Source organism: Procambarus clarkii, chromosome 4 (assembly GCF_040958095.1).
Source record: "Procambarus clarkii isolate CNS0578487 chromosome 4, FALCON_Pclarkii_2.0, whole genome shotgun sequence".
NCBI lineage: Eukaryota > Metazoa > Arthropoda > Malacostraca > Decapoda > Cambaridae > Procambarus > Procambarus clarkii.
In genome coordinates this window covers 46,310,467-46,327,737 of record NC_091153.1, presented here as the reverse complement: position 1 = coordinate 46,327,737, position 17,271 = coordinate 46,310,467, and positions in this window count along the sequence as shown.

Here is a 17,271-nt window from a genome sequence, read left to right as displayed (position 1 = left end):
TATTATGCACCCCATACCCATCTTGTGGGCGGAAGTGGAAAGGGTTACAGAGGCACATAATGGGCTCAGGGTCTGAACCCCACAATTCATTTGACCATGCAAGTTACAATCTTGATGAGCTAGTTACAATATTCAATGCTCATCAATGAACAAATTCTGCTGATTGTGCAAGATGCAAATATAAAAATGAATTTTGAAAATTCTCTCAAGAAATGTTTCAATTAAGAATAAAATACATGTATGCAGGTTAGACACGTCTCAGAATATAGGAGAATATAACTAAGAATATGACTCTAGCAAGAACCACATAAAAGAGCATAAAAAGTACATTTAAAGAACCAAAAAATGATAAAATATTAATACATATTTGAGAAATAATCTAAGAAGCCAAGCTAAGTGAACTAAACCTAACGACATTACGAGAAAAGTAAAAACAAAAAATATGATGACAACATACAAAATACTAAGGGGTAACAAAGAACGCATTAAGCGTAATAAACAAAGAAGACAAAGACGTAATTTTTCAAACAAGAGTCAAGAAAACGAAGGGAGAGGTGACAGACAGACACACAGACAGAGACAAGGCTGCCAGGAGTAATAAACTGAATGAGTGGTTAACAAGTTCAAGGAGCTGGAACCCAAGGTGATACAAGAAGCCACTAGCCAAGCCCAACTAGCTAAACTCACCCTAGCCACCACTAGCCAAGCCCAACTAGCTAAACTCACCCTAGTCACCACTAGCCAAGCCCAACTAGCTAAACCCACCCTAGCCACCACTAGCCAAGCCCAACTAGCTAAACTCACCCTAGTCACCACTAGCCAAGCCCAACTAGCTAAACCCACCCTAGTCACCACTAGCCAAGCCCAACTAGCTAAACTCACCCTAGCCACCACTAGCCAAGCCCAACTAGCTAAACTCACCCTAGCCACCACTAGCCAAGCCCAACTAGCTAAACTCACCCTAGCCACCACTAGCCAAGCCCAACTAGCTAAACTCACCCTAGCCACCACTAGCTAAGCCCAACTAGCTAAACTCACCCTAGCCACCACTAGCCAAGCCCAACTAGCTAAACTCACCCTAGCCACCACTAGCCAAGACCAACTAGCTAAACTCACCCTAGCCACCACTAGCCAAGCCCAACTAGCTAAACTCACCCTAGCCACCACTAGCCAAGCCCAACTCGCTAAACTCACCCTAGCCACCACTAGCCAAGCCCAACTAGCTAAACTCACCCTAGCCACCACTAGCCAAGCCCAACTAGCTAAACTCACCCTAGCCACCACTAGCCAAGCCCAACTAGCTAAACTCACCCTAGCCACCACTAGCTAAGCCCAACTAGCTAAACTCACCCTAGCCACCACGAGCCAAGCCCAACTAGCTAAACTCACCCTAGCCACCACTAGCCAAGACCAACTAGCTAAACTCACCCTAGCCACCACTAGCCAAGCCCAACTAGCTAAACTCACCCTAGCCACCACTAGCCAAGCCCAACTAGCTAAACTCACCCTAGCCACCACTAGCCAAGCCCAACTACCTAAGCTCACCCTAGCCACCACTAGCCAAGCCCAACTAGCTAAACTCACCCTAGCCACCACTAGCCAAGCCCAACTAGCTAAACTCACCCTAGCCACCACTAGCCAAGCCCAACTAGCTACACTCACCCTAGCCACCACTAGCCAAGCCCAACTAGCTAAACTCACCCTAGCCACCACTAGCCAAGCACAACTAGCTAAACTCACCCTAGCCACCACTAGCCAAGCACAACTAGCTAAACTCACCCTAGCCACCACTAGCCAAGCCCAACTAGCTAAACTCACCCTAGCCACCACTAGCCAAGCACAACTAGCTAAACTCACCCTAGCCACCACTACTAGCCAAGCACAACTAGCTAAACTCACCCTAGCCACCACTAGCCAAGCCCAACTAGCTAAACTCACCCTAGCCACCACTAGCCAAGTACAACTAGCTAAACTCACCCTAGCCACCACTAGCCAAGCACAACTAGCTAAACCCACCCTAGCCACGACTAGCCAAGCCCAACTAGCTAAACTCACCCTAGCCACCACTAGCCAAGCCCAACTAGCTAAACTCACCCTAGCCACCACTAGCCAAGCCCAACTAGCTAAACTCACCCTAGCCACCACTGGCCAAGCCCAACTAGCTAAACTCACCCTAGTCACCACTAGCCACGCCCAAATAGCTAAACTCACCCTAGTTACCAATAGCCAAGCCCAACTAGCTAAACTCACCCTAGCCACCACTAGCCAAGCCCAACTAGCTAAACTCACCCTAGCCACCACTAGCCAAGCCCAACTAGCTAAACTCACCCTAGCCACCACTAGCCAAGCCCAACTAGCTAAACTCACCCTAGCCACCACTAGCCAAGCCCAACTAGCTAAACTCACCCTAGCCACCACTAGCCAAGCCCAACTAGCTAAACTCACCCTAGCCACCACTAGCCAAGCCCAACTAGCTAAACTCACCCTAGCCACCACTAGCCAAGCCCAACTAGCTAAACTCACCCTAGCCACCACTAGCCAAGCCCAACTAGCTAAACTCACCCTAGCCACCACTAGCCAAGCCCAACTAGCTAAACTCACCCTAGCCACCACTAGCCAAGCCCAACTAGCTAAGCCCACCCTTGCCACCACTAGCCAAGCCCAACTAGCTAAGCCCACCTTAGCCACCACTAGCCAAGCCCAACTAGCTAAACTCACCCTAGCCACCACTAGCCAAGCCCAACTAGCTAAACTCACCCTAGCCACCACTAGCCAAGCCCAACTAGCTAAACTCACCCTAGCCACCACTAGCCAAGCCCAACTAGCTAAACTCACCCTAGCCACCACTAGCCAAGCCCAACTAGCTAAACTCACCCTAGCCACCACTAGCCACGCCCAAATAGCTAAACTCACCCTAGTTACCAATAGCCAAGCCCAACTAGCTAAACTCACCCTAGCCACCACTAGCCAAGCCCAACTAGCTAAACTCACCCTAGCCACCACTAGCCAAGCCCAACTAGCTAAACTCACCCTAGCCACCACTAGCCAAGCCCAACTAGCTAAACTCACCCTAGCCACCACTAGCCAAGCCCAACTAGCTAAACTCACCCTAGCCACCACTAGCCAAGCCCAACTAGCTAAACTCACCCTAGCCACCACTAGCCAAGCCCAACTAGCTAACTCACCCTAGCCACCACTAGCCAAGCCCAACTAGCTAAACTCACCCTAGCCACCACTAGCCAAGCCCAACTAGCTAAACTCACCCTAGCCACCACTAGCCAAGCCCAACTAGCTAAACTCACCCTAGCCACCACTAGCCAAGCCCAACTAGTTAAGCCCACCCTTGCCACCACTAGCCAAGCCCAACTAGCTAAGCCCACCTTAGCCACCACTAGCCAAGCCCAACTAGCTAAACTCACCCTAGCCACCACTAGCCAAGCCCAACTAGCTAAGCCCACCCTAGCCACCACTAGCCAAGCCCAACTAGCTAAACTCACCATAGCCACCACTAGCCAAGCCCAACTAGCTAAACTCACCCTAGCAACAACTAGCCAAGCCCAACTAGCTAAACTCACCCTAGCCACCACTAGCTAAGCCCAACTAGCTAAACTCACCCTAGAAACAACTAGCCAAGCCCAACTAGCTAAGCCCACCCTAGCCACCACTAGCCAAGCCCAACTAGCTAAACTCACCCTAGACACCACTAGCCAAGCCCAACTAGCAAAACTCACCCTAGCCACCACTAGCCAAGCCCAACTAGCTAAACTCACCCTAGCCACCAATAGCCAAGCCCAACTAGCTAAACTCACCCTAGCCACCACTAGCCAAGCCCAACTAGCTAAACTCACCCTAGCCACCACTAGCCAAGCCCAACTAGCTAAACTCACCCTAGCCACCACTAGCCAAGCCCAACTAGCTAAACTCACCCTAGCCACCACTAGCCAAGCCCAACTAGCTAAACTCACCCTAGCCACCACTAGCCAAGCCCAACTAGCTAAACTCACCCTAGCCACCACTAGCCAAGCCCAACTAGCTAAGCCCACCCTTGCCACCATTAGCCAAGCCCAACTAGCTAAGCCCACCTTAGCCACCACTAGCCAAGCCCAACTAGCTAAACTCACCCTAGCCACCACTAGCCAAGCCCAACTAGCTAAACTCACCCTAGCCACCACTAGCCAAGCCCAACTAGCTAAACTCACCCTAGCCACCACTAGCCAAGCCCAACTAGCTAAACTCACCCTAGCCACCACTAGCCAAGCCCAACTAGCTAAACTCACCCTAGCCACCACTAGCCACGCCCAAATAGCTAAACTCACCCTAGTTACCAATAGCCAAGCCCAACTAGCTAAACTCACCCTAGCCACCACTAGCCAAGCCCAACTAGCTAAACTCACCCTAGCCACCACTAGCCAAGCCCAACTAGCTAAACTCACCCTAGCCACCACTAGCCAAGCCCAACTAGCTAAACTCACCCTAGCCACCACTAGCCAAGCCCAACTAGCTAAACTCACCCTAGCCACCACTAGCCAAGCCCAACTAGCTAAACTCACCCTAGCCACCACTAGCCAAGCCCAACTAGCTAAACTCACCCTAGCCACCACTAGCCAAGCCCAACTAGCTAAACTCACCCTAGCCACCACTAGCCAAGCCCAACTAGCTAAACTCACCCTAGCCACCACTAGCCAAGCCCAACTAGCTAAACTCACCCTAGCCACCACTAGCCAAGCCCAACTAGTTAAGCCCACCCTTGCCACCACTAGCCAAGCCCAACTAGCTAAGCCCAGCTTAGCCACCACTAGCCAAGCCCAACTAGCTAAACTCACCCTAGCCACCACTAGCCAAGCCCAACTAGCTAAGCCCACCCTAGCCACCACTAGCCAAGCCCAACTAGCTAAACTCACCATAGCCACCACTAGCCAAGCCCAACTAGCTAAACTCACCCTAGCAACAACTAGCCAAGCCCAACTAGCTAAACTCACCCTAGCCACCACTAGCTAAGCCCAACTAGCTAAACTCACCCTAGAAACAACTAGCCAAGCCCAACTAGCTAAGCCCACCCTAGCCACCACTAGCCAAGCCCAACTAGCTAAACTCACCCTAGACACCACTAGCCAAGCCCAACTAGCAAAACTCACCCTAGCCACCACTAGCCAAGCCCAACTAGCTAAACTCACCCTAGCCACCATTAGCCAAGCCCAACTAGCTAAACTCACCCTAGCCACCACTAGCCAAGCCCAACTAGCTAAATTCACCCTAGCCACCACTAGCCAAGCCCAACTAGCTAAACTCACCCTAGCCACCATTAGCCAAGCCCAACTAGCTAAACTCACCCTAGCCACCACTAGCCAAGCCCAACTAGCTAAATTCACCCTAGCCACCACTAGCCAAGCCCAACTAGCTAAACTCACCCTAGCAACAACTAGCCCAGCCCAACTAGCTAAACTCACCCTAGCCACCACTAGCCAAGCCCAACTAGCTAAACTCACCCTAGAAACAACTAGCCAAGCCCAACTAGCTAAACTCACCCTAGAAACAACTAGCCAAGCCCAACTAGCTAAACTCACCCTAGAAACAACTAGCCCAGCCCAACTAGCTAAGCCCACCCTAGCAACCACCAGCCCAGCACAATCCCCCCATACAAGGCTCCACTCACAAAGAAACTTCAAAAGAAAGTCTAACAAAGACTAGATAATTATAAGAACAAATTAAGACGTCCCAAACTACGTCATTAAGACCAATGCAACAGAGAACTAACGAGGGGGAGATGGAATGAAGCCCAGACACTGCACAGTGATGATTAAGACACAGCCATTATACATAATTTCATCAACAAATTATACGAGTTTTCTCTTGGAGTGAGAGAGAGCTTTGCTCCATGTGTGTTATGCTTCCTGTAATCAAGTATATGTGTTATTATGTATTATTATGTATTCAGGTATGTATTCAGGCTGCTCGGAACAGCTGCTGGCGCCTGTGCAATATATTGTAAGGATTGTGCAACTGATTGTAATGAAGGAGGGAAATATGGCACAATTGTTGAGTCAATTAATGAAAAAATTAAAATTTCCAACAATGAAGGAAAGTCACTGAAGCATTTTAAAGCGTTTAAGCGGGGGAAAAAGATGCCGGAATTCTTCAAAACATTTTCTGACTAGATATAAAACACCTTTTAAATATAAATAGAATTAAATAAATCACGAATTTATTTATGTGTATATTTGTATTATGGGTGGAGTTTCTAGTCAGTATTTCGTCTAGTGAGTTATGTATTGTGGGGCGTCTCATCTTGGGCCACCAGCTGTGGGAGTGGGGATTCTCATCTTGGGCCACCAGCTGTGGGAGTGGGGCGTCTCATCTTGGGCCACCAGCTGTGGGAGCGGGGCGTCTCATCTTGGGCCACCAGCTGTGGGAGTGGGGCGTCTCATCTTGGGCCACCAGCTGTGGGAGTGGGGCGTCTCATCTTGGGCCACCAGCTGTGGGAGTGGGGCGTCTCATCTTGGGCCACCAGCTGTGGGAGTGGGGCGTCTTATCTTGGACCACCAGCTGTGGGAGCGGGGCGTCTCATCTTGGGCCACCAGCTGTGGGAGTGGGGAGTCTCATCTTGGGCCACCAGCTGTGGGTATCGGGCATCTCATCTTGGGCCACCAGCTGTGGGAGTGGGGAGTCTCATCTTGGGCCACCAGCTGTGGGTATCGGGCATCTCATCTTGGGCCACCAGCTGTGGGAGTGGGGCGTCTCATCTTGGGCTACCAGCTGGGGGAGTGGGGCGTCTCATCTTGGGCTACCAGCTGTGGGAGTGGGGAGTCTCATCTTGGGCCACCAGCTGTGGGTATCGGGCATCTCATCTTGGGCCACCAGCTGTGGGAGTGGGGCGTCTCATCTTGGGCTACCAGCTGGGGGAGTGGGGCGTCTCATCTTGGACCACCAGCTGTGGGAGCGGGGCGTCTCATCTTGGGCCACCACCTGTGGGAGCGGGGCGTCTCATCTTGGGCCACCAGCTGTGGGAGTGGGGCGTCTCATCTTGGAGTAATGTTTCTAACATCGGGTCCTCTAACATTTCGATGGCTTGGTGCTGCAGTCTGATTTTTAGTGGCTGTGTTCAGGATTGATTTGATTGTTGCCGCCGAAAGCGGCTAGTTTATTGTGCACCCCATACTCATCCTGTGAGCGGTAGCGCAAAAGCATTACAGAGAGCACAAAAGGTCTTTATCAGACCTCATCTTAGATTATTACATAGACAATTTTTTCAATCCTTCACACCTTATAGATACAATGTCAGCTAGTTACAGAGAAAGTGCTATTACAAGAGCTTCATATTTACAGTAAGTCATCATACATTAATGGTAGGTCTTGTCGTTAATACATAATAGTTTGGCCAATGGGGATATTGAGTGTGTTCAGGAGTTCATGGAGCTCCTGGATTGTCTGATCATATGGTGGACGGTGTTTTGCTGCTCTCCTTAGCGCCTTATTTTGTACTGCTTGCAGTTTCTGCATGTTAGTTTTCTTTATGGTGTGTAGTGGTACTGGGGGATACTCTAGATGCGGCCGAACTAGAGCCTTATATAGGTGGATCTGAATGTTAGTACTGAGGCTGCGGAATCTTCTCAGTTTTCCTAAGGCTGTTTTTGTTTTGTTTATGCTGTCTTTGACTTGATTTTTGTTTGACCTGTTCCAATAATCTTGAGTTCCAGTGTTGTGCCCTACACCCGTCTAATGGATGGGAAGGTTGACAGAGATACTGGAGTCCTTGACAATGTGCATTATCTGCAACTTTTATTAATTTCTATTATATTTCCCCATTGTTTTTGAAAGTCACCTGTTGCCACAATGTTGTAGGCCAGTAGTGACCTTGATGGTGCTGGTTGCCGTGTTGCCACAGTGTTGTAGGCCAGTAGTGACCTTGGTGGTGCTGGTTGCCGTGTTGCCACAGTGTTGTAGGCCAGTAGTGACCTTGGTGGTGCTGGTTGCCGTGTTGCCACAATGTTGTAGGCCAGTAGTGACCTTGGTGGTGCTGGTTGCCGTGTTGCCACAGTGTTGTAGGCCAGTAGTGACCTTGGTGGTGCTGGTTGCCGTGTTGCCACAGTGTTGTAGGCCAGTAGTGACCTTGGTGGTGCTGGTTGCCGTGTTGCCACAGTGTTGTAGGCCAGTAGTGACCTTGGTGGTGCTGGTTGCCGTGTTGCCACAGTGTTGTAGGCCAGTAGTGACCTTGGTGGTGCTGCTTGCCGTGTTGCCACAGTGTTGTAGGCCAGTAGTGACCTTGGTGGTGCTGGTTGCCGTGTTGCCACAGTGTTGTAGGCCAGTAGTGACCTTGGTGGTGCTGCTTGCCGTGTTGCCACAGTGTTGTAGGCCAGTAGTGACCTTGGTGGTGCTGCTTGCCGTGTTGCCTGAGGTGACATCTTCAGTGCATGTGAATATGTGTTCTCCATCTTATCTTGAGGTTATCTTGAGGTTATCTTGAAGTTATCTCGAAGTTATCTAGAAGTTATCTTGAGGTTATCTTGAGGTTATCTTGAGGTCATCTTGAGGTTATCTTGAGGTTATCTTGAAGTTATCTCGAAGTTATCTAGAAGTTATCTTGAGGTTATCTTGAGGTTATCTTGCGGTTATCTTGAGATGATTTCGGGGCTTAGCGTCCCCGCGGCCCGGTCCTCGACCAGGCCTCCTTTTTGTTACACATTCCCAGGAAGCAGCCCGTAGCAGCTGTCTAACTCCCAGGTACCTATTTACTGCTAGGTTAACAGGGGGCATCAGGGGTGAAAGAAACTTTGCCCATTTGTTTCCGCCTCCGACGTGGATCGAACCCGGAATCTCAGGACTACGAATCCCGAGCGCTGTCCACTCAGCTGTCAGGCCCTCGGTCAGGCTTCTATGTTGGGGTTCCGGGCAGGTCCGTAATCCTAATTTTCCCTGGAATACGACCCGCCAAATCGTTTAACAATCAGGTACCTATTTTACTGTTGGGTGAACAGAGGTATCAGTTAAGGATTGACGCTAAGTAAATCCCCACCGGCCAGGATTCGAACCCAGGCTAAAGCGCTTGCGAAATGCCAGGCGGGTGTGTTACCACCACACCACTAGTGTTGGTGGGGTGGGGGTGGAGGGGGTAGTGTTGGTGGGGTGGGGGTGGAGGGGGTAGTGTTGGTGGGGTGGGGGGTGGAGGGGGTAGTGTTGGTGGGGTGGGGGGGTGGAGGGGGTAGTGTTGGTGGGGTGGGGGTGGAGGGGGTAGTGTTGGTGGGGTGGGGGTGGAGGGGGTAGTGTTGGTGGGGTGGGGGTGGAGGGGGTAGTGTTGGTGGGATGGGGGTGGAGGGGGTAGTGTTGGTGGGATGGGGGTGGAGGGGGTAGTGTTGGTGGGGTGGGGGGGTGGAGGGGGTAGTGTTGGTGGGATGGGGGTGGAGGGGTTAGTGTTGGTGTGGTGGGGGTGGAGGGGGTAGTGTTGGTGGGGTGGGGGTGGAGGGGGTAGTGTTGGTGGGGTGGGGGTGGAGGGGGTAGTGTTGGTGGGGTGGGGGTGGAGGGGGTAGTGTTGGTGGGATGGGGGTGGAGGGGGTAGTGTTGGTGGGATGGGGGTGGAGGGGGTAGTGTTGGTGGGGTGGGGGGGTGGAGGGGGTAGTGTTGATGGGGTGGGGGTGGAGGGGGTAGTGTTGGTGGGATGGGGGTGGAGGGGGTAGTGTTGATGGGGTGGGGGTGGAGGGGTTAGTGTTGATGGGGTGGGGGTGGAGGGGGTAGTGTTGGTGGGGTGGGGGGGTGGAGGGGGTAGTGTTGGTGGGGTGGGGGGTGGAGGGGGTAGTGTTGATGGGGTGGGGGTGGAGGGGGTAGTGTTGGTGGGATGGGGGTGGAGGGGGTAGTGTTGATGGGGTGGGGGTGGAGGGGGTAGTGTTGGTGGGGTGGGGGTGGAGGGGGTAGTGTTGGTGGGATGGGGGTGGAGGGGGTAGTGTTGGTGGGGTGGGGGGGGTGGAGGGGGTAGTGTTGATGGGGTGGGGGTGGAGGGGGTAGTGTTGGTGGGATGGGGGAGGAGGGGGTAGTGTTGATGGGGTGGGGGTGGAGGGGGTAGTGTTGATGGGGTGGGGGTGGAGGGGGTAGTGTTGGTGGGGTGGGGGGGTGGAGGGGGTAGTGTTGGTGGGGTGGGGAGTGGAGGGGGTAGTGTTGATGGGGTGGGGGTGGAGGGGGTAGTGTTGGTGGGATGGGGGGTGGAGGGGGTAGTGTTGATGGGGTGGGGGTGGAGGGGGTAGTGTTGGTGGGGTGGGGGTGGAGGGGGTAGTGTTGGTGGGATGGAGGTGGAGGGGGTAGTGTTGGTGGGGTGGGGGGGTGGAGGGGGTAGTGTTGATGGGGTGGGGGTGGAGGGGGTAGTGTTGGTGGGATGGGGGTGGAGGCGGTAGTGTTGATGGGGTGGGGGTGGAGGGGGTAGTGTTGATGGGGTGGGGGTGGAGGGGGTAGTGTTGGTGGGGTGGGGGGGTGGAGGAGGTAGTGTTGGTGGGGTGGGGGGTGGAGGGGGTAGTGTTGATGGGGTGGGGGTGGAGGGGGTAGTGTTGATGGGGTGGGGGTGGAGGGGGTAGTGTTGGTGGGGTGGGTGGGTGGAGGGGGTAGTGTTGGTGGGGTGGGGGGTGGAGGGGGTAGTGTTGATGGGGTGGGGGTGGAGGGGGTAGTGTTGGTGGGGTGGGGGGTGGAGGGGGTAGTGTTGGTGGGGTGGGGGGTGGAGGGGGTAGTGTTGGTGGGGTGGGGGTGGAGGGGGTAGTGTTGATGGGGTGGGGGTGGAGGGGGTAGTGTTGGTGGGGTGGGGGGTGGAGGGGGTAGTGTTGGTGGGGTGGGGGGTGGAGGGGGGTAGTGTTGGTGGGGTGGGGGTGGAGGGGTAGTGTTGATGGGGTGGGGGTGGAGGGGGTAGTGTTGGTGGGATGGGAGTGGAGGGGGTAGTGTTGATGGGGTGGGGGTTGAGGGGGTAGTGTTGGTGGGGTGGGGGGGTGGAGGGGGTAGTGTTGGTGGGATGGGGGTGGAAGGGGTAGTGTTGATGGGGTGGGGGTGGAGGGGGTAGTGTTGGTGGGGTGGGGGGTGGAAGTGTTGGTGGGGTGGGGGGGTAGAGGGGGTAGTGTTGGTGGGGTGGGGGTGGAGGGGGTAGTGTTGGTGGGGTGTGGGTGGAGGGGGTAGTGTTGGTGGGGTGGGGGGTGGAAGTGTTGGTGGGGTGGGGGGGGGTGGAGGGGGTAGTGTTGGTGGGGTGGGGGTGGAGGGGGTAGTGAAGGTGGGGTGGGGGTGGAGGGGGTAGTGTTGGTGGGGTGGGGGTGGAGGGGGTAGTGTTGGTGGGGTGGGGGGTGGAAGTGTTGGTGGGGTGGGGGTGGAGGGGGTAGTGTTGATGGGGTGGGGGTGGAGGGGGTAGTGTTGGTGGGGTGGGGGGTGGAAGTGTTGGTGGGGTGGGGGTGGAGGGGGTAGTGTTGGTGGGGTGGGGGTGGAGGGGGTAGTGTTGGTGGGATGGGGGTGGAGGGGGTAGTGTTGATGGGGTGGGGGTGGAGGGGGTAGTGTTGGTGGGGTGGGGGTGGAGGGGTAGTGTTGGTGGGATGGGGGTGGAGGGGGTAGTGTTGGTGGGGTGGGGGTGGAGGGGGTAGTGTTGGTGGGGTGGGGGGTGGAGGGGGTAGTGTTGGTGGAGTGGGGGTGGAGGGGGTAGTGTTGATGGGGTGGGGGTGGAGGGGGTAGTGTTGGTGGGGTGGGGGGGGTGGAGGGGGTAGTGTTGGTGGGATGGGGGTGGAGGGGGTAGTGTTGATGGGGTGGGGGTGGAGGGGGTAGTGTTGGTGGGGTGGGGGGTGGAAGAGTTGGTGGGGTGGGGGGGTGGAAGGGGTAGTGTTGGTGGGGTGGGGGTGGAGGGGGTAGTGTTGGTGGGGTGGGGGGTGGAGGGGGTAGTGTTGGTGGGGTGGGGGTGGAGGGGGTAGTGTTGGTGGGGTGGGGGGGTGGAGGGGGTAGTGTTGGTGGGATGGGGGTGGAGGGGGTAGTGTTGATGGGGTGGGGGTGGAGGGGGTAGTGTTGATGGGGTGGGGGTGGAGGGGGTAGTGTTGATGGGGTGGGGGTGGAGGGGGTAGTGTTGGTGGGGTGGGTGGTGGAAGTGTTGGTGGGGTGGGGGGGTGGAGGGGGTTGTGTTGGTGGGGTGGAGAGGGGGGAGGGGGGAGGGGGGAGGCGTGATGGGATATGCGTGTTCAGCGGGGCACTAACTTGCAGCTCTAAGTGGGTCGCGGAGATAAGAAAATGTTTTGGGAAAATATGTAGAGTGTTTGTGAGCTTATGGCAACTGTGTCACACACACACACACACACACACACACACACACACACCCACACACACACACACACACACACACACACACACACACACACACACACACACAGCTTACTGACTGTGTGTGTGTGTGCTTAGCTCAAGGAGAGCTAAACTATTGGAGGTGGCGACAAGAAACTTTTTAAGCCAGCAGGTCAGGGAACCCACAAGGATGAGAGGCAACGATGAACCAGGGAGACTCAACCTGGTCTTCACTCTGAACGACTCTGACATAAGCGAAGTCGGCTTCGAGGCGCCAGTAGGAATGAGCAACCACAGTGTGCTGGTGTTTGAGTATCTGGTTAAGGAAAGGTTAATGAACTCAAGGAAGGGAACTGAAAACAAAAGGCTGGCATTCTGAAAGAGAAACTATGAGGAAATCAGAAAATTCCTAACAGATATAGCATGGGAAACAGAGCTCAGGGGAAAGACGGCCCAAGATATGATGGACTACATCACGCAGAAGTGTATGGACGCAGCAAACAGGTTTGTCCCAGTCAAAAAGGTAAATACTAAAATGCAGAGGAGAAACCCATGGTTTAACCAGAGATGTAGGCTAGCTAAGCAGCAAAGTAAAAGGGCATGGAGAAACTATAGGAATAACAGGACACTGGAGAGCAGAGAAAGATACCAGAGTGCCAGGAATGAATATGTCAGGGTGAGAAGAGAGGTTGAGAGGCAATATGAAAATGACATCGCGAGCAAGGCAAAGACTCAACCTAAATTGCTAAAACAGCCGCATCAGGAGAAAAACATTAGTAAAGGAACAGGTGATGAAATTAAGGATAGGGGCAGAAGGATTCACTACAAACGACAAGGAAGTGTGTGAGGAACTGAATAATAAAATCCAGGAGGTCTTCACATTAGAGCAAGAAGTTTCAGAGATAAGAGAGACGTTAGAAAGAACTTTTTCAGTGTCAGAGTAATTAACAAGTGGAATGCATTAGGCAGTGATGTGGTGGAGGCTGACTCCGTACACAGTTTCAAGTGTAGATATGATAGAGCCCAGTAGGCTCAGGAATCTGTACACCAGTTGATTGACAGTTGAGAGGCGGGTCCAAAGAGCCAGAGCTCAACCCCCGGAAGCACAACTAGGTGAACACACACACACACACACACACACACACACACACACACACACACACACACACACACACACACACACACACACACACACACACTCACAGTCAACCCAAAAAAAATGTATTTCTCATCAACGATAGTGAGATAAAACTCCACCAATTCATGTAGTGATGACAAAAGTTTATTACTGACTAATTTCACCATCACTTTAGAGGTGAGGGAAGAGTCTACCTCCACCCCCTCAATCTTACTCAACTGCTTGTTAGGTCAATCTCCACCCCCGTCAATCATACTCAACTGCTTGTGAGGTCAATCTCCACCCCCGTCAATCATACTCAACTGCTTGTGAGGTCCATCTCCACCCCCGTTAATCTCACTCAACTCTTTGTGAGGTCTATCTCCACCCCCGTCAATCTTACTCAACTGCTTGTTAGGTCAATCTCCACCCCCGTCAATCTTACTCAACTGCTTGTGAGGTCAATCTCCACCCCCGTCAATCTTACTCAACTGCTTGTTAGGTCAATCTCCACCCCCGTCAATCTTACTCAACTGCTTGTGAGGTCAATCTCCACCCCCGTCAATCTTACTCAACTGCTTGTGAGGTCAATCTCCACCCCCGTCAATCTTACTCAACTGCTTGTTAGGTCAATCTCCACCCCCGTCAATCTTACTCAACTGCTTGTGAGGTCAATCTCCACCCCCGTCAATCTTACTCAACTGCTTGTTAGGTCAATCTCCACCCCCGTCAATCTTACTCAACTGCTTGTTAGGTCAATCTCCACCCCCGTCAATCTTACTCAACTGCTTGTGAGGTCAATCTCCACCCCCGTCAATCTTACTCAACTGCTTGTTAGGTCAATCTCCACCCCCGTTAATCTTACTCAACTGCTTGTTAGGTCAATCTCCACCCCCGTCAATCTTACTCAACTCCTTGTGAGGTCAATCTCCACCCCCGTCAATCTTACTCAACTGCTTGTTAGGTCAATCTCCACCCCCGTCAATCTTACTCAACTCCTTGTGAGGTCAATCTCCACCCCCGTTAATCTTACTCAACTGCTTGTGAGGTCTATCTCCACCCCCGTTAATCTCACTCAACTCTTTGTGAGGTCAATCTCCACCCCCGTTAATCTTACTCAACTGCTTGTGAGGTCAATCTCCACCCCCGTCAATCATACTCAACTGCTTGTGAGGTCTATCTCCACCCCCGTTAATCTCACTCAACTCTTTGTGAGGTCAATCTCCACCCCCGTTAATCTTACTCAACTGCTTGTGAGGTCAATCTCCACCCCCGTCAATCTTACTCAACTGCTTGTTAGGTCAATCTCCACCCCCGTCAATCTTACTCAACTGCTTGTTAGGTCAATCTCCACCCCCGTTAATCTCACTCAACTCTTTGTGAGGTCAATCTCCACCCCCGTTAATCTTACTCAACTGCTTGTGAGGTCAATCTCCACCCCCGTCAATCTTACTCAACTCCTTGTGAGGTCAATCTCCACCCCCGTTAATCTTACTCAACTGCTTGTGAGGTCAATCTCCACCCCCGTCAATCATACTCAACTGCTTGTGAGGTCTATCTCCACCCCCGTTAATCTCACTCAACTCTTTGTGAGGTCAATCTCCACCCCCGTCAATCATACTCAACTCCTTGTAAGGTCAATCACTATCAGCTTGTTCCATCATTACAGTGCCTCAATCACCATGTCAATTACTCCCCCCCCCCTCAACCACATGTCGTCCCATCAACCAACCCATTGTCCCATGCGCTTCGTGGTCCCAACTATGTCCCATAACGACCCACAATCCCAATTAGTCTCATCAACGACTCACAACCACACATTGTTCTACTAACGTCCCAGAACCATACATTGTACCACCAACGTCCCTGAACCATACATTGTTCTACTAACGTCCCTGAACCATACATTGTTCTACTAACGTCCCAGAACCATACATTGTTCTACTAACGTCCCTGAACCATACATTGTTCTACTAACGTCCCTGAACCATACATTGTTCTACTAACGTCCCTGAACCATACATTGTTCTACTAACGTCCCAGAACCATACATTGTTCTACTAACGTCCCTGAACCATACATTGTTCTACTAACGTCCCTGAACCATACATTGTTCTACTAACGTCCCTGAACCATGCATTGTTCTACTAACGTCCCTGAACCATACATTGTTCTACTAACGTCCCTGAACCATACATTGTTCTACTAACGTCCCTGAACCATACATTGTTCTACTAACGTCCCTGAACCATACATTGTTCTACTAACGTCCCTGAACCACACATTGTTCTACTAACGTCCCTGAACCACACATTGTTCTACTAACGTCCCTGAACCACACATTGTACCACCAACGTCCCAGAACCATACATTGTCCCACCAACGTCCCAGAACCATACATTGTCCCACCAACGTCCCAGAACCATACATTGTACCACCAACGTCCCAGAACCATACATTGTCCCACCAACGTCCCAGAACCATACATTGTACCACCAACGTCCCAGAACCATACATTGTACCACCAACGTCCCAGAACCACACATTGTACCACCAACGTCCCTGAACCATACATTGTACCACCAACGTCCCTGAACCATACATTGTACCACCAACGTCCCAGAACCACACATTGTACCACCAACGTCCCAGAACCATACATTGTACCACCAACGTCCCAGAACCACACATTGTACCACCAACGTCCCTGAACCATACATTGTACCACCAACGTCCCTGAACCATACATTGTACCACCAACGTCCCTGAACCATACATTGTACCACCAACGTCCCTGAACCATACATTGTCTCACCAACGTCCCTGAACCACACATTGTACCACCAACGTCCCAGAACCACACATTGTACCACCAACGTCCCAGAACCATACATTGTACCACCAACGTCCCAGAACCACACATTGTACCACCAACGTCCCAGAACCATACATTGTACCACCAACGTCCCAGAACCATACATTGTCCCACCAACGTCCCAGAACCACACATTGTACCACCAACGTCCCAGAACCATACATTGTACCACCAACGTCCCAGAACCATACATTGTCCCACCAACGTCCCAGAACCACACATTGTACCACCAACGTCCCAGAACCATACATTGTCCCACCAACGTCCCAGAACCATACATTGTACCACCAACGTCCCAGAACCATACAATGTAACGGATAAAGACTTAGATAAGACTGTTATAAGCTATTAAAGACTAAGAGAATACTTTTGACTGTTTAACAGACTAAAAAGAGGCTTTTTGAAATACATAAAAGGCTATACAGGTTGGGAATGAAAAGTAAAATGAATAATGATTGGCTGTTTAAGAATATTCCTCTGCTGCTATTGGCTGCTGGAGACGTCTGAGGGTGATGGGGTCAAGGGTGAGAGAGAGAGAGGTTAAGATAAGAGAAGACTGGAGATATGAGGGTGAGGGAAGGGAGGGAGAAGAATGGAGGGAGAGAGAAGGAAGAGAGAGAGAAAAAGTTGAGTGATTGTTGGTGGACGTGATTAAAAGTCTGTCAAGAAGGTGTTCACTTTTACTCCAATTGTATTGGGCTCTCTGTCACCTCTGTCTCCAGCCTGTCTGTGTCTGTCTGTATCTGTCTGTATCTATCTACTACGCCCTCTCTCTCTCTCTCTCTCTCTCTCTCTCTCTCTCTCTCTCTCTCTCTCTCTCTCTCTCTCTCTCTCTCTCTCTCTCTCTCTCTCTCTCCCTCTCTCTCTCTCTCTGTCTCCAGCCTGTCTGTATCTGTCTGTATCTGTCTGTCTCTCTCTCTCTCTCTCTCTCTCTCTCTCTCTCTCTCTCTCTCTCTCTCTCTCTCTCTCTCTCTCTCTCTCTCTCTGTCTCCAGCCTGTCTGTATC